This window comes from Equus asinus, chromosome 9 (genome assembly GCF_041296235.1).
Source record: "Equus asinus isolate D_3611 breed Donkey chromosome 9, EquAss-T2T_v2, whole genome shotgun sequence".
NCBI classification, from domain to species: Eukaryota; Metazoa; Chordata; class Mammalia; order Perissodactyla; family Equidae; genus Equus; species Equus asinus.
The window spans coordinates 42,913,620-42,927,645 of NC_091798.1; the positions used below are offsets into that span (position 1 = coordinate 42,913,620).

General features: G+C 45.5%; 1 protein-coding gene across 1 annotated transcript in view; it reads left to right on the forward strand.

Annotated features, from left to right (window-relative positions):
• The window catches only part of TRPC7 (transient receptor potential cation channel subfamily C member 7), a 132,291-nt gene that overhangs the window by 43,150 nt on the left and 75,115 nt on the right, over window positions 1-14,026 (forward strand). The gene's annotated exons all lie outside the window — the stretch shown is intronic.

Below are 14,026 nucleotides of genomic sequence, written 5' to 3' on the forward strand. Positions count from 1 at the left end.
TCAGTTTTTAAGGGTTTTGGTTTTTTGTTTTCCCACTACTTCACTGGGTCAGTGCTGGGGGTATTTTCAATGCCCCCAAATTGGCCTCTGGGCATTTCTCCTCTTGCCTGGTTATCTTAATTTGTGTGGGGTGAACCATCCTTCAACAGACATCTATATCTGTGGAGTTCATCTAGAGAGAACTTCCAAGTTTGAAAAAGTCTTTCTGTCCTTCTACTTTTAATAATAATCAAAAATTTAAGAAAAATAGATTTTTTCAAAGATCTGAGTCCCACAGATAAAACTGATAAATCTTGGGAAAAGTGGCCTTAGATTAATCTTCAAAAGCGTAGAGTTATGGGAGCGTAGGAGTCAGGCTTCAGTTTCAAGTACAATCCTATTTTCTTAGCTCAGGGAAAATCATTTTTTAGCCTATGCCAAGAGCTCACTGAGGCTTTTCATCAAAGCACAGCAATCCCTTCCTGAAGCTGGTGAGATGTCTGTGGCCTTGGAGTGCAGACAAACCCTGCTGTGGGGACTGCTTGGCAATGATAAAGATGAGCTGGAGTTTCCAGAACCACAAACATTTCCTTCCTTCCCCAAGCCAGAGTATCCTCCTGCCTCCCAACACAGGGTAAAAGGTGAGGATGTCTCTGAAACCCCAAAGAACATGAGATGCTTGGCATTTGCAGATTTACATTCACAGTTTTGGCTATTTATGAGCAATTCCAACAGCCCATGAAATGCAGGCACTCACCATTTTTCCAAAACATAAATCCAAATCTCTTAGCAAAACTAGTCAGCTAGCCCAGAAGTCTGGCCACCACCTCATAGCTACACGTTCCCTCTCATTGTCAACTACCAAGTACAAAACAGTCCTGGTGATGAATGAGAAGAAAGAGTGAAGCACTCCATGAACATGACACTTTAGGTCAGAATAAAAAGGTTTTATGAGGAAAATTATTTACTCTAGTGGTATTTGCCAATTAGAGAAGTCATAAAGTTCTCAGGAAATATCCATCGTGGATGTCAAGTGTCTGCAGCAATCCATAGGTGGGAAGATGATAAACGACCTGCATAAAATGTCAGCCTTGCTCATTTTAAAGACCTCCAGTGGGTAAATTCTCTCAAACCATGTATACCACCATGAGGCAGCAGACAGACTCATAGTTTTCCTTGACATTTATTCTATTGTGAATTGCCAGCAAAAATACCTAATATTTAAAAGGTTTATTAATATTATAATGAGATTTCAATTTTAATTTATGAAGTTTAGCATGCTTACATGGGCACAATCTAATCCTGAGTCTTTGAGTTATGAAATTACTAGCATCAAGGCCTATTTACAAATACACTGGCTTTTATACCTGATACATATATGAGTCTTAAGGCTGGAATATAAAACCATAAAAAATTCCTAAAGCTCTGCCAACACGATATCAAAGCAAACCATTAATTCAGTGATTAAAGCAAACTAGTTGTTCTTGGCAGTTTCGTGGGCAGCTAATAAGTGTGACCTTCAAGAAAGGTTTTGTGCTCAAATAAATTTGGAGACCTCGAGTTGAGCAGAGTAAAACAGATTTCTCTGCTTAAAGACAATACAGAGCCTTTAATATGGATTGCTACTTTATGAAGGGTACAATATGTATTACTTGACCACAGAACTCTATTTCTCATGAAGCATCTGGTGAAAGTAGTTTTCCATGTAACAGTCTTTGGGAAACTCTAATGTAAAATCAGCCTATATATCTATGAAATGCATAGATCTGAATGAAGCGGGTACTGCTCTGTGGTTGGGACTGTACTCTGGATCATGTCCTTCATTTGAATGTTTGCCTCTCTTCAGGCACCACCCTAATGTCTGGTCCTTTGGCTGGCTCAGTCATAATGTCAGCCTCCATTAGATAAAGACAATTATCCCGCTGTGACACAAGGGACCACCTGGTAAAGAGGAAAGAATCAAGAAGTGGGTCTCAGAAGACCAGATTTCTAGAATGATTCTTACACTTACTAGCCATGTAGTCTTGAGCAAGTCTTTGAAGCTCTCTGGGTCTCATTCCCCATCTGTAAAATGAGCTTATAAGTTTTTGTTTCACAGAGTTTTCTGTGAACTTTCAAATGAATTGATATGAGAAGAAAAGCTCCAGAAACTGTAAAGTTCTCTGCAGCTCCACAGGGAAGCATCATTGCTGTCATGCAATGATGTCCCCCTTGCTACATGGGTCCTCTATCCCCAGAGACATTCCCTGGCTTGTCCTTTGTTATCTCCCCAGAGAATGCTAGAAATGTCCCCATGGGTAAAGACATCGTCCTTACAGCCTAAAATTCCTCCCAAAAAGACCAAAGACCTTGTGAGGATATGGTGGTTCTCCACGACTTTTGCCTTAAGAGGATAACTCAGCCTCACCAATAATCCAGGCAGATGTGTCATCTGAAATGGTAACCATTGTGCTTGGAAGACAGGGTTGGAGAAGTGGCTAAGAGGGTACCCTTTGAAATTAATCCTGGTCCAATCACTTATTAATGGGGTCACTTGAGCAAGTCACTTAGCCTCTCTGTGTCTCACTTTCCTCATCTATAAAGTTTGGATAATAATGCCTACTTCATAGGATTACCATGAAAATCAAATGGGATAAAGTATGTGTGCCTCAAATAGCCCCAGGCCTCACCAGCCTGCGGGTATAAATGAGGCAGTATTAATACACACATTGCACTGGATTAGAGTCAGTGTTCACATTACTTGAGACATTTCTGTTTCCCCTCTCAGTCCATCCCAGCCTTTACAGGCCACAGTCCCTTCAGAAGCCAAGATCGCCTCATGAAGAAGCAAGGATGCTTCTCTCCCCACGCTGAGTCACACTTAAGCTCAGAAGGGACTCTACTTGTGCCTCACAGATAAAGAAAACAATCCCCTCAGCTTTGGGCTGCAGCCTCCATATATATACAGGTCATGGTCCTCTCCTCCAGCGCCAATTTAAGTAACAGACATCTTGCTGTCCTCTCCATTTCTACTCTCTCTTGTCTCCAGGGAACCATGCCTAAATATCCTTCTTAAAGGCCCTCTTCACCGCCTGCATATATACCCTAAATAAATGCTTAGAGGACTTCCAGCCCCACCAACAGGGAAGACCCAACCAGTCTCTGAGTATACTTGGTCGAAGTATACTTGGTCCCAGGCTGCACCCATGAAGGGGGTCCAGTGTCTGACACATGGTCATTGCTGAGTGACCAGTCACAGAGACCCAGACACAATCCTTGGTACTAACTTGGCTAACTGAAGACACATATCTGGGCACTTTACTCTCATCCCTCCCTCTCTGTCCTCTTTATCACTTCTTCACTTCTAGGCTTACAGGGATGGTACTTTCCTTTCTTTTCTCTCTATCTTCTCTTCCTTCTTCCTGACTCCAGGTCTGCCTTAATGAGGATCAAATGACTCTCCTGTTCACTCAAAGAACTTTCTGGGCATGAGTCATCCAGGCTCAATTGCCAAAGGAGAGTAGGACAAAGAGACCTAGAAGGTCCTACTGTGCTATCACAGAGGCCTTAATTCTGCCTGTAGAGGAGATGGAGGCCCCTTTGGACATAACTAAGCAAAGGTCTGCTACCAATCAGAGGCGAAAAGGAAAACATATGAATATTTTGTCCAAAATGATATTATTCCCATTGCAGAAAGCATGTCTGTTATCAGGCAATATCACCAACAAGGTGGTTAGTTCAATAGCCATTGCCTATGAGCTCTTCAGACAGTGATCAGCTGCCACGAATCCTAAGGAGAATAAGACACAGTCTTGCCCTCAAAGAGCCATCAGTGTGGTGGGTGAGGTGGGGACAGATATGCTATGACTGCAGCAGCAGTAGCCTCTGCACTTCACTAGCTGAGCAAAGTAGAGTTCACAGCAGTTACTTCTTTCAGACTTCCAGGTGGCCCCCAGTTCTTGCATCTTGGCATGTGTCTTGATTTGAGGGATATAATCATGGTGCCAGTCATCTTTCTTTCCAACTGATGATATACTACTCACTCTCCTCAAGAAGTAGCTCCAAGTGAAGCCGGCCTGGTGGCATAGTGGTTAAGTTGGTGCACTCTGCTTCCACAGCCCAGGGTTTGTGGATTCAGATCCCAGGCATGGACTGACACACAGCTCATCAAGCCATGCTGTGGTGGCATCCAACATACAAAATAGAGGAAGATTGACACAGATATTAGCTCAGGGACAATCTTCCTCAACAAAAAGGAAGGAGATTGGCAACAGATGTTAGCTCAGGGACAATCTTCCTGACAAAAAAAAAAAAAGAAAAGAAGCAGCTCTACTCCACCAAGGCTTCCAGACCATGGAATTTCAGAGGTACCCTTTCCTGACTCTGCCAGGCTCCTGGGTGATTCCTGGCTCAGTGAGGTAGGCTCCCATGGAATAAAGATCTGGGACAGGACCATGGAAGGGGGGATGAATGCAGAGCTCGGGGAGGATCTTCTCTAGCCCTACTCAATAACACAGTTCCCTTTCTCTTCACACTGTTGCACAAAGGAAATAATAGCCCCTGTGACTTTCATTCATTTACTCACTCATCATTTAACAAACATTCGTGATATCTACTATACCATGAGCTCTGTGCTGAGCCCTGGAGAAACTAGAATACCAAGACCCAGGCCTCGCCCTTGAGGGGTTCGTGTAGCAATGGAGAGAGAGATGTGCGAACACAGGATTACGGTCCTGTCTGAGCAGGGCAAGTAGGAATTGGAAGGGGCAGCACAGAGGTCAGAGGAAGCACTGAGCAGCTCAATCTGGACCTTAGGAAATGTTTCCCAGAAGTGGAAATGCTTGAGATGGGGCTTAAAGGAGGAGAGGTGCTGGATGGGAGGACAGTTTAGGCAGAGAGAGATGAAAGGTGAGAAGCCACAGGTGCCTGAGGAAGAGTGGCACGTTTCAGGAGGGAACATCTTTAGAGAGGGATGAGTGTTTCCCTGTGGCTGTATCACTGTGGGGAAGAGAGACTGGGAAGCCTGTCAGAACTAGATCCTTGAAGGCATTACATGCCACCCATAGGTACTTGGACTTTATCCTGCCAGCACTATCCAATAGAGTTTTCTGTGTTGATGGAAATGTTGTATTTTCTACAGTCTAATATGGTAGCCTAATGTGGTAGTCTAATATGTATGTGGCTAATTATGGAGCTGAATTTTAAAAAATTAATTTAAATTTCAATACCACATGTGACCAGTGGTTACCAAACTGGACAGCATGGTTGCAGACCCTCATTCACACGTTTGACAAACTTTCATTGAGAGACTTAGTATGCTGTGCTAATCACTGGGGACATGGTGGTGAATAAAAATGACACAGTGTCAGCCATCAGAGGGAAGACAGATATTAATCAAAACTTCACAGCAACAAACGGTAATGTTGCAATTGAAGAAAGTGTTATAAAAGAGAAGAACATGATATTACAAGTTCTAAAGGTAGATGTGACCTAATCAGAGAGGTCAGTGAAGGTTTCCATGAGGAGCTCGTGCTTGCTCCGATTAAAGTTAACCAGAGGTGGAGAGGACATTCTGGCAGAGAGAACATAGTCAAAGTATGTTCAAAGACCCTGTGGTGAGAAGAAATATAGCATCCAAGAGGAACTGAAAGAAGGTGAATGTGGCCAAGTTGGAAGGCATGAGGAAGAGTGGGACGTGGGGTGAGTCTAAAGAAGCAGACAGGAACCAAACCCTGCAGAGGCCTGGAGATCACACTGAAGGATGATTTTGTTTCTTTTTCATTTTTAAAGAACAATAGGAAGCCATTGGAAAGACTTCAATGAGAGCGATTGGAAAGATTAGGACAGATGGAGAGACAGCTTTTCCTCTGAGAAGGCTAGTAGGCAAAAGGGATGCAGCACATTTGTTGGGCAAAAGGGGCAGTATATTAATCAAGATAAGTGAAGTTATGCTGTGTTGACAAGCAAAACCCAAGTTGTAGTGGCTTTTAACAGAAGAAGGGTTTTTATTGTTCATCCTATTTCCATGTTGGAACAGAATTCTCTCAGGAACCCAGGCTGCTGGAATAGTCACCGTCTCAAACGTTTCCACCCTGCCAAAGGGAAATCCAGTTCTGGGGGGACTCGACCAGCAACCAGGGGCTTTCACCTAGTGGTGACACATCGTTTCTGCTTGCAACTCACTGTCAGCAGTGAGTCACATCACCCAACCCACCACGAGAGGGGCCAGGAAGTACAATCGTGCCATGTGTTTGAAAGGAGAGAAAAATGGAGCTATTTGGCAATAGCACTAACGACTACCAACAGGACAAAAGCCAAAGGAATTCATATTAATAGCCTCACCTTCTCTGTAAATAGGAAGCAGAATTACCCTCTGAGGTAGAAGGCAGCCTGAAAATAAAAAGTTCTGGAAAAATTCTGTGGGAGATGGAAGAGAGACCTCAACAGTAGATCCAATAGCCCGCCCAAGACGAGATTGTAAATTCTCCGACGATAGCCTATGTTCTTAATAAAAAATGGAAAATCTCTACCAAAAATGGTAATACACCAAGTCAAAGCCCTTTGTGAACCTCAATTCCCTGCTATCAACTTTATTTTCAGATTCTTTCATAGACACGGGGCCCAGAAGTGCACAAAATATGCCCACAGGTCACAGCACACAGAAGGTTCCCCTCAGAGAAGAATGCCAAGGAGGGAGGGGCAATCTTGGAGGGGAGAGGCGTGGGGGGACCATTCCACCCACATCACCATTCTGTCTAAAGCTGGGCTAGAGCCTCCAACCCCAGAAGAAGGCCCTTTGCTTCTTTCTTCCAAAAATCACCATGCCATAAATGGGCCCATTTTTCTACCTAGAAAAACTCCCAGGAGAAGAAAATAGAACCTAGTGGGTAGCAATACAGTGTTATGGCTGGAAGCCGGGCTGCTCACATTCTCCACTTAGTAAATATGTGGCTTTTGGGGCTGGTCCAGTGGTGTAATGGTTAAGTTCGTGTGCTCTGCTTCAGCGGCTCAGGGTTCACAGGTTCGGATCCCCTGCCTGGACCAACACACCACTCATCAAGCCATGCTGTGGCAGCATCCCACAAATAATAGAGGAATGTTACCTCAGCAACAATCTCCCTCAAGCAAAAAGAGGAAGATTGGCAACAGATGTTAGCTCAGGGCCAATCTTCATCACCAAAAAGAAAATGTGGCTTTAGACAAGTTACTTAATCTGCTGGCCTGCAGGGGCCTCCCAGATAAGGTGGACACTGCTTCAACCCTCAAGAGCCTCCTGACCTAAATCTGTGCTGAGAGAGACAATGAGGCCCAGCAGAACATGCCGCATTGGCTGAAACCCCTCACCCTAGTGCAATGACCACGGACAGGGACACTAGAGAGGGCAGACGACCTCTGCTGGGGTTGTTCCATTTCCTCTGTCTGCACAGAGTACAGGGCCAGTGAGCAAAGGGGACCTGGGGACACCATGGCTCTCTAGAGGACGTCTGAGAGGCCAGTCAGACGCTCACATGCTCTGAGCAGACATTCTCCCACTGTGTTTTCCTGCTGAGGCATCGTTTTAACAGATGCTCAGAGTTAAGAAGATCAGAGTTGTCACAAACACAGTCTGGCTGGTCAGGCACTACCCCAAACTGCGCCACAGGACGCCCAGTAGCTGCCAAACGCTGTTGGAATTCATTGCTGTCAAGAGCATCAATCAGCAACCTCTTCAGGGATTCCTCTCAGCACTTCCGTGGCCATAGCCAGACCACATGGCACAAAAATGATCAGTGTCCATTAATTGCTCAGCTCAGAGGTGCTGGGCTATCTTTTGCATAGGAAAAGAAGTTTTGTTTCTTTCAAGCAGCAAATCTTAAGAAGGACTAATCCAAGTATGCATGTATCCTTTTTCTGCCTGAAAAAACTCTCAGGTGAAGAAAAATAGAATCTGTTGAGCAGCAGTAGAGTGTTGTAACTGGAAGCCTGCCTGCACGTGTTCAAATCCCACATCCTTCATTTACTACATATGTGGCTTTAGAGAAGTTATTTCATCTTGGGCCTCAGTTGTCTTATCTGTATAATGGGAACAAATAATAGCCCCTAGTAAGTAATAATCAATGTTTATTAACACACAATGTAGCTAGAACATGGAAAGTGCATAAATGTCAGCTAATGGAAGCTGTTTGCCATGTTGGTTTTACAAGCAGAACCACCCTTAAAACTGAACCAGGGTTTCTCAGCCTCAGCACTGCTGATCTTTTGGGCCAGATAATTCTTTGCTGTGGGCACTGTCCTAGGCACTATTAGATGCTTAGCAACATCCCTGGCCTCTATCCACTAGATGCCAGTAGCATCCTTCCCCCAAGTTGTGTCAACCAAAAACGTCTCCAGACGTGGTCTGTAATGTCCCTGGGGGAAAGAGTGGGGACAAAATAACCCCGTGTTGAGAATCTCTGGGAGGGTTTTCAGGATCTAGGCCATCCCCCCTTGACTGTAAAGCCCTGAGGGCAGGGATCAGAGTTCTCCAAGGACACAATGCATCTCTCTAGAGCAAACTCAAGCTTAGAGCAAACTCAGACTCACTGTATCTGTCCAGAACAAAGTTCTCAAACTTGGCTACAAAATGGAGCCAGCTGGGAGCTTTCTAAACACCACCACTGTGGTGCCCCACCCGTGGAGTTTCTAATCCACTTCTTCTGGGTGGCAGCCCAGGGACTGTTTTTTAAAGGCTCTCTGATGATTCTAAATTTTGTAAAACTGAGCTCCTAGAAGGTGGGACCTCTCCTCATTCATCTTGGTGTCTGAAGGCAGAGAACGAGAACGGTACTTGCCCCACACATAACGTCACGTTCTCTCTCCGTGTAAGTAAATGAATACATGAGCATAAAGTGTGAAGCCATAGGCTTTAATGAACTCCAAATATCTGTAATTCTCCCTGTGATTAAAAATCCATATAACAGAATTCAGATGAGGTCCCAAGCTGGTCTCAGAGTATAGAGCCATCATCTCCACTCCCGCCATTGCTGACCTGTGTCCCTTTGGGGTGTAACTCTAGAACAGAGCTCTACTCTCCACAGAAGCCCTAACACTGGTTCTGGCATGGCAATCTTAGAGAAGAGAGGTTGTGGTTCCCAGGTGGCCCTGCACAGTCAAGGAGAGGCATGGGGCCTTTGACCTCCAGAGGGGCCCTCAGAGCACTCCACAGGGGGTCTCAGAAGTGCTCCCTCCACTCACTGGCCTGAGTTGCTGGCCTGGCCCCACACCCTGCCTGGCTCAGCTTTAAGAGGGAAAAGCAGAGTGCCTGATGCCTCCCCTCTGCCCTCCCTCAGGCCTCCTGTGAATCACTCGACACAACTTTCACTGAAGAGCAGATACTGGTGCACATTTGTAAGAGTGATTTCAGATCCTCAAGGTATGAGATGTCACAACAGGGCAGAAAACCATTGCTGCCTTTGGTTACTTTGCTGCCTATTCTTTAGCTTAATATAAAACATTTGCATGAAACGATAATCCTTTAAAGCATTTTTCTTCTTCTTGGCTGTCATCTTTCCTAACCCATGTAGGCTTAGCTTGTGTAACTATTGTAATATCCATCATGCGCTGCATTTGTTAAGATAGTCAGAGCCTGATTATTATTACATCCTGATGCGGGGGTTAACAAGAAGAGAGGAATTTGAGGAGCAATCAAGGGAGGAACATATATCCCAATGTCCCCAAGAAACAGATGCTTAATAGATGCTACAAATCTTTGCTGAATAGAGATGCTTTAATTTATGGAAATACAAGCCATAGTCATATCTTGCGTGGGTTATTGCAATAGCCTCAACTGATCTACCTACCTCTGCCCTCTCTCCTCTCCCCTCCTCCCCACCACACACAAGCAACAGTCAAGAGAATTTTAAGCAGATTGTGGCATGCCCCCTCTTAAATCTTACATCTAAAAGTGAACAAGACAGGAAATAGTCCCTGCCCTCAGGGAGCTCACAGTCTAATAATCGTGACTGCTAGAAGCAGAGCCTGAAACATGGGTCCTTGTGCAAGTGATCTCCTGAGCTATCTTAGGAGAAACGTGCAATGAAGGAGCAGAAGCACAATGGGGCAGGAAAAGAAGCTAAGACGTAGTACTGGTGAAGCCTAACTTCAGCCTAATCTCGTGGGGGAGTCTGGAGTACGAGTAGCACTGCAGACAGGCCCCAGACTGAGGCAAAGGGACTGGCCTTTTGTACACTTGTATCAGTCATTAGTTGCAGGCTGCCCTCAAGGTGAGGGCATAACCTCCGAGGCATTTCTGGACGAAGTAGCTCCCAGTGGCTGAAGGGAATCTCTGGAGAATGGTGTGTCTATGAGCCCTCAGCAGCCAACACCCCCCATAGCTGCGATGGGTGCACCTTACTGTTAAAGGGATCTTGGCAGGTCACCAACATTTCCTTGCCCCTAAAGTGCTTCAAATCCATACTACTAACCATGGTCTGCAGGTGCTGCATGGCCCGGCCGCTGCCTTCCTCTCCAAACTCACCTCGCACCAAGCTCCCTCCTGCCCACTCACCTCCAGCTACACTGCCCACCTTTCTGTTCTTAACGCTCGGTGCTAGTTCCCTCCCCAGGGAAATTACTGATCCCTTCCCCTCAAATCTCTGCTGGCTGGGTCTTTCTCATCAGTCAAAACTCAGATCAACTGCCTCCTTCTCAGAGAGACCCCTGACCACACTATCTGCAGAAGCAGGACGGGACAGGGAAAGAAGCTCAGCTAAGACGTAGTACGGGTGAAGCCTAACTTCAGGCTCATCTCGGCGGGGAGCGTGGAGAATGAGCAGCACTACTGACACGTGGCCATGTTCTCCCTCCCTCATCAGCCACTCTCTGTCCCCGTGCCCTCTTTTGCAGGAAATACCATTTGTTTCTTTTGTTTACTTTTTTATTGCCTATTTCCCCCAACACAGTGAATTCGGTGGCAGCAGCTCACCACAGTATTCCCGCCCCAGAGCAGACCAAGAAAGTAGAAGATTCACAAAAATATTTATTGAATAAGAGAATGAGTGAATGAATGAATGAATACACTATACCCGAGTTTTCCTCCAGTTTTTACTTTTCTGAAATACAACAAAATCCCACGTTCCAGGTGAGATGCAGTCCTAAAAGCTGTTGAGGAAACTCTCAGGGTTCTCTTCAGGATCAAAGGAGATAAATAGGAAAGGAGCCCACGGTGCGTTACTGGATATTAAGCATTACTTGTCTCAGTCTTGAATTCCTACAACTATTGGCACTGAGTCCACAGGAAATCAGCTCATGACTGATGGCCTTATTTTATTTAAAAAAAGAAGAAAGGTCACTGAAATACAAAATTTGTTTGATTAGTGACATTAGTAATAATTTGGTCACCAAATTACATCCTGAAGAAATGACAAATTAGTTAATCTTTTTATACTTATTATTCTGTAATAAACCTGTCTGCTGTGTCATCATCTGACTGCTTTGCCTGCTCCCCTCCTGACAGGTGTTAGCTCTTTCTGAACAGGCAGACTTGCAAGCTTGAAGGAGGGAATAATCACGTGACACCTATTATCAGCTAAATCTGTGGACATTAAAAACACAGTAAGACCCAGCCCCTGCCATCAGGAGCTTACAGCCTGAAGGGCTACACAGATCTAAATTCAGCCTTTTATCCAACAAGGAAAGAAAAGATTAATTCAGGCAAAAATGACGTGGGAAAGCTTCATGGAGGAAGGGGAGGCAGCCTCGGAGTCAGAGCTCAAAAGGTGGAGCAGAGCTCAAAAGACAAGGGGAATGAAGACATCCCAGACGGAGGAAGCAGTAGAGGAAAGCACAGAGGTGCGAGAATGTTTGGAGAATTACGGATGGTCGGGGTGGTCGGGGTGAGGGAACACGGGAAGAGAGGAGACTGGCACAATATGAGGTAGGGGCCAGGGGCCTGGGCTTGGAGGAAACACAGCGGGCTGGGGAAGCGGGGCCAGCTGCGGTGGGCTGTGAGGGCGTGCTGATGCATACGGCCTTCCAGCCTAAGACTGATGTACCATTGTTTGTATCTTCTCTACAGGCGAACACTTTTTATATATTTTTTTATTTTATTATTTTCTCCATACATATCACCTTCTTTCCTCCTTTTCTGTTATTTCCTACAATTGAATTTCTGGGAGTGAGGCTACTGGATCAAAGGACACAAATACTTGCAAAACACCTTGCAAAAATTATTTTCCCGAAGGACTAAACTATTTTTCACTGTCAATAGTGTCATACAACTGAACCGGTTTCACCAGTACTTTGTAAGCATTAGGTATTATTAGGATTTCTTCCTCTAACTTGGTAGATGTAAAATACTATCTTACGTATATTTTAAAATGCATTCCTCTGGTCACTAGGCAGGTGAGCATTTTCTATGTGAATTCTCCCTGCCCAGAGCCACGCACCACCGCACCACCAACAGCCTTTAGCATTGCCATCCTGGAGCCTTGATCTTTTCCATGTTGACTTGTATGGCTCTTGTGCAATACAGAACTTTTTACACATTTGTGGCCAAGTCAGTGGTATGTCACGACTATAGGTTGCCTTGCTCGCATAAGACAGTTCTAGGAGCAAGGTTTGATGCTGTATACGAGAAGGGGGACTACTAGCCAAGATGCTACTGGAGGAGCCCAGGGGGAGGTGAGAGAGCCTAATGGTGGCGGATATGTTCACGAAAGAAAGGAATTTGTGTAACTGATATTTTGGAGGTAAAAAACAGGACTTTGCAATCCAGGGCACAAGTTCAACCTAGAAGCTTCTGTGAGAGTCTGGCCTACCAACCATAGGATAAATTGCATCACTCAGATCCCTAAGTTGCCCTCACAGAGATTTCATATGGGGGAGGAAGGGAATTGGAGGCATTTAGGAGCCTGGCAGACTCTGTGGTAGGAGGGAGCAGTGCAGAGCCCCAGGCCCACAGTGGATGGGGGCGGAATTGTGTGGAGGACAAGGAGAGAAGAAGCAGGACTCAGAGAGCTGCTTAGAAGGTAGGCGGGTAGGCTAGCTCTCTCTCACTGAGTATGAGCCATGTCCCACTCTTCATGTGCAAGTCATATCCTCATAGTCATGTTCTCCCCATTTTACTGAGGAAGGAACCGAGGCCCAGAGAGGGAGAGCAAGTGACTGAACGTTAGGCAGCTGGTGAAAAACAGACCAGGAACTCCAGCTTACCTCCCTGGTGCCAAAGCCTCTGTTGGTAACCACCACAGTGTGCTGGGATCGGCAGGGCTAAGACCAGCTCTCCCTGCCTAGCAGGCTGCCAGAGGAATTCCTGAAGGGAGGTGGGGGGGCAGGGGGACAAGTGAACCCGCAGAGCCAGGAGCTCTTGCTCAAGTCCGCAAGCCCTGTGCGTGAAGGCAGAGCAGTGCCAGAAATGAGGAGGGGTCTGGCTGTATAAACTAACGCAGCGAGATCCTCAGAGATACCAAACCTCTCACCAGATCCTCAGCTACCCCTTCTTACCTGGTTTCCCCAGATTATCTTCAGTGGACACAAAATAACACTTGATTTTCTAATAAGGACCCTCATTCTATGGGCAAAAAGGAGATGTTAAATGTTCACTAATTTGGAAGCTGCTTTCAGTGAACATCAGGCTGAAATTTAGTGAAATTAAGACCTGTTAGGGAGGATTTATAAAGACAACATTCCAACAACCAAATCCATTAGCACCAGTCACAGATCCTCCACTGATAATAGACCACTGCCCAGAGAAAACTGATGGTGTACTATCAGCATGGGGGACAAACACATGTATATAACGTTCTATTATGGGCCAGCCCCTGTGGCCCAGTGATTAAGTTCAGCGCACTCTGCTTCAGTGGCCCAGGTTTGGTTCCCAGGCACAGACCTACACCACTCTGTTAGCAGCCATGCTGTGCTGGTGGCCCACATTCTGAAAAATAGAGGATGACTGGCATGGATGTTAGCTCAGGGCAAATCTTCCTCAGCAAAAAAAGAAAAGAAAAAGTTCTAATATAATTGTAATTGGTTATTATATTTACAAAGAGTGCACACATATCCTGAAGGTTCCTTACATGGTTGTTAAAGATTTCTTCCTGAAATAACTGAC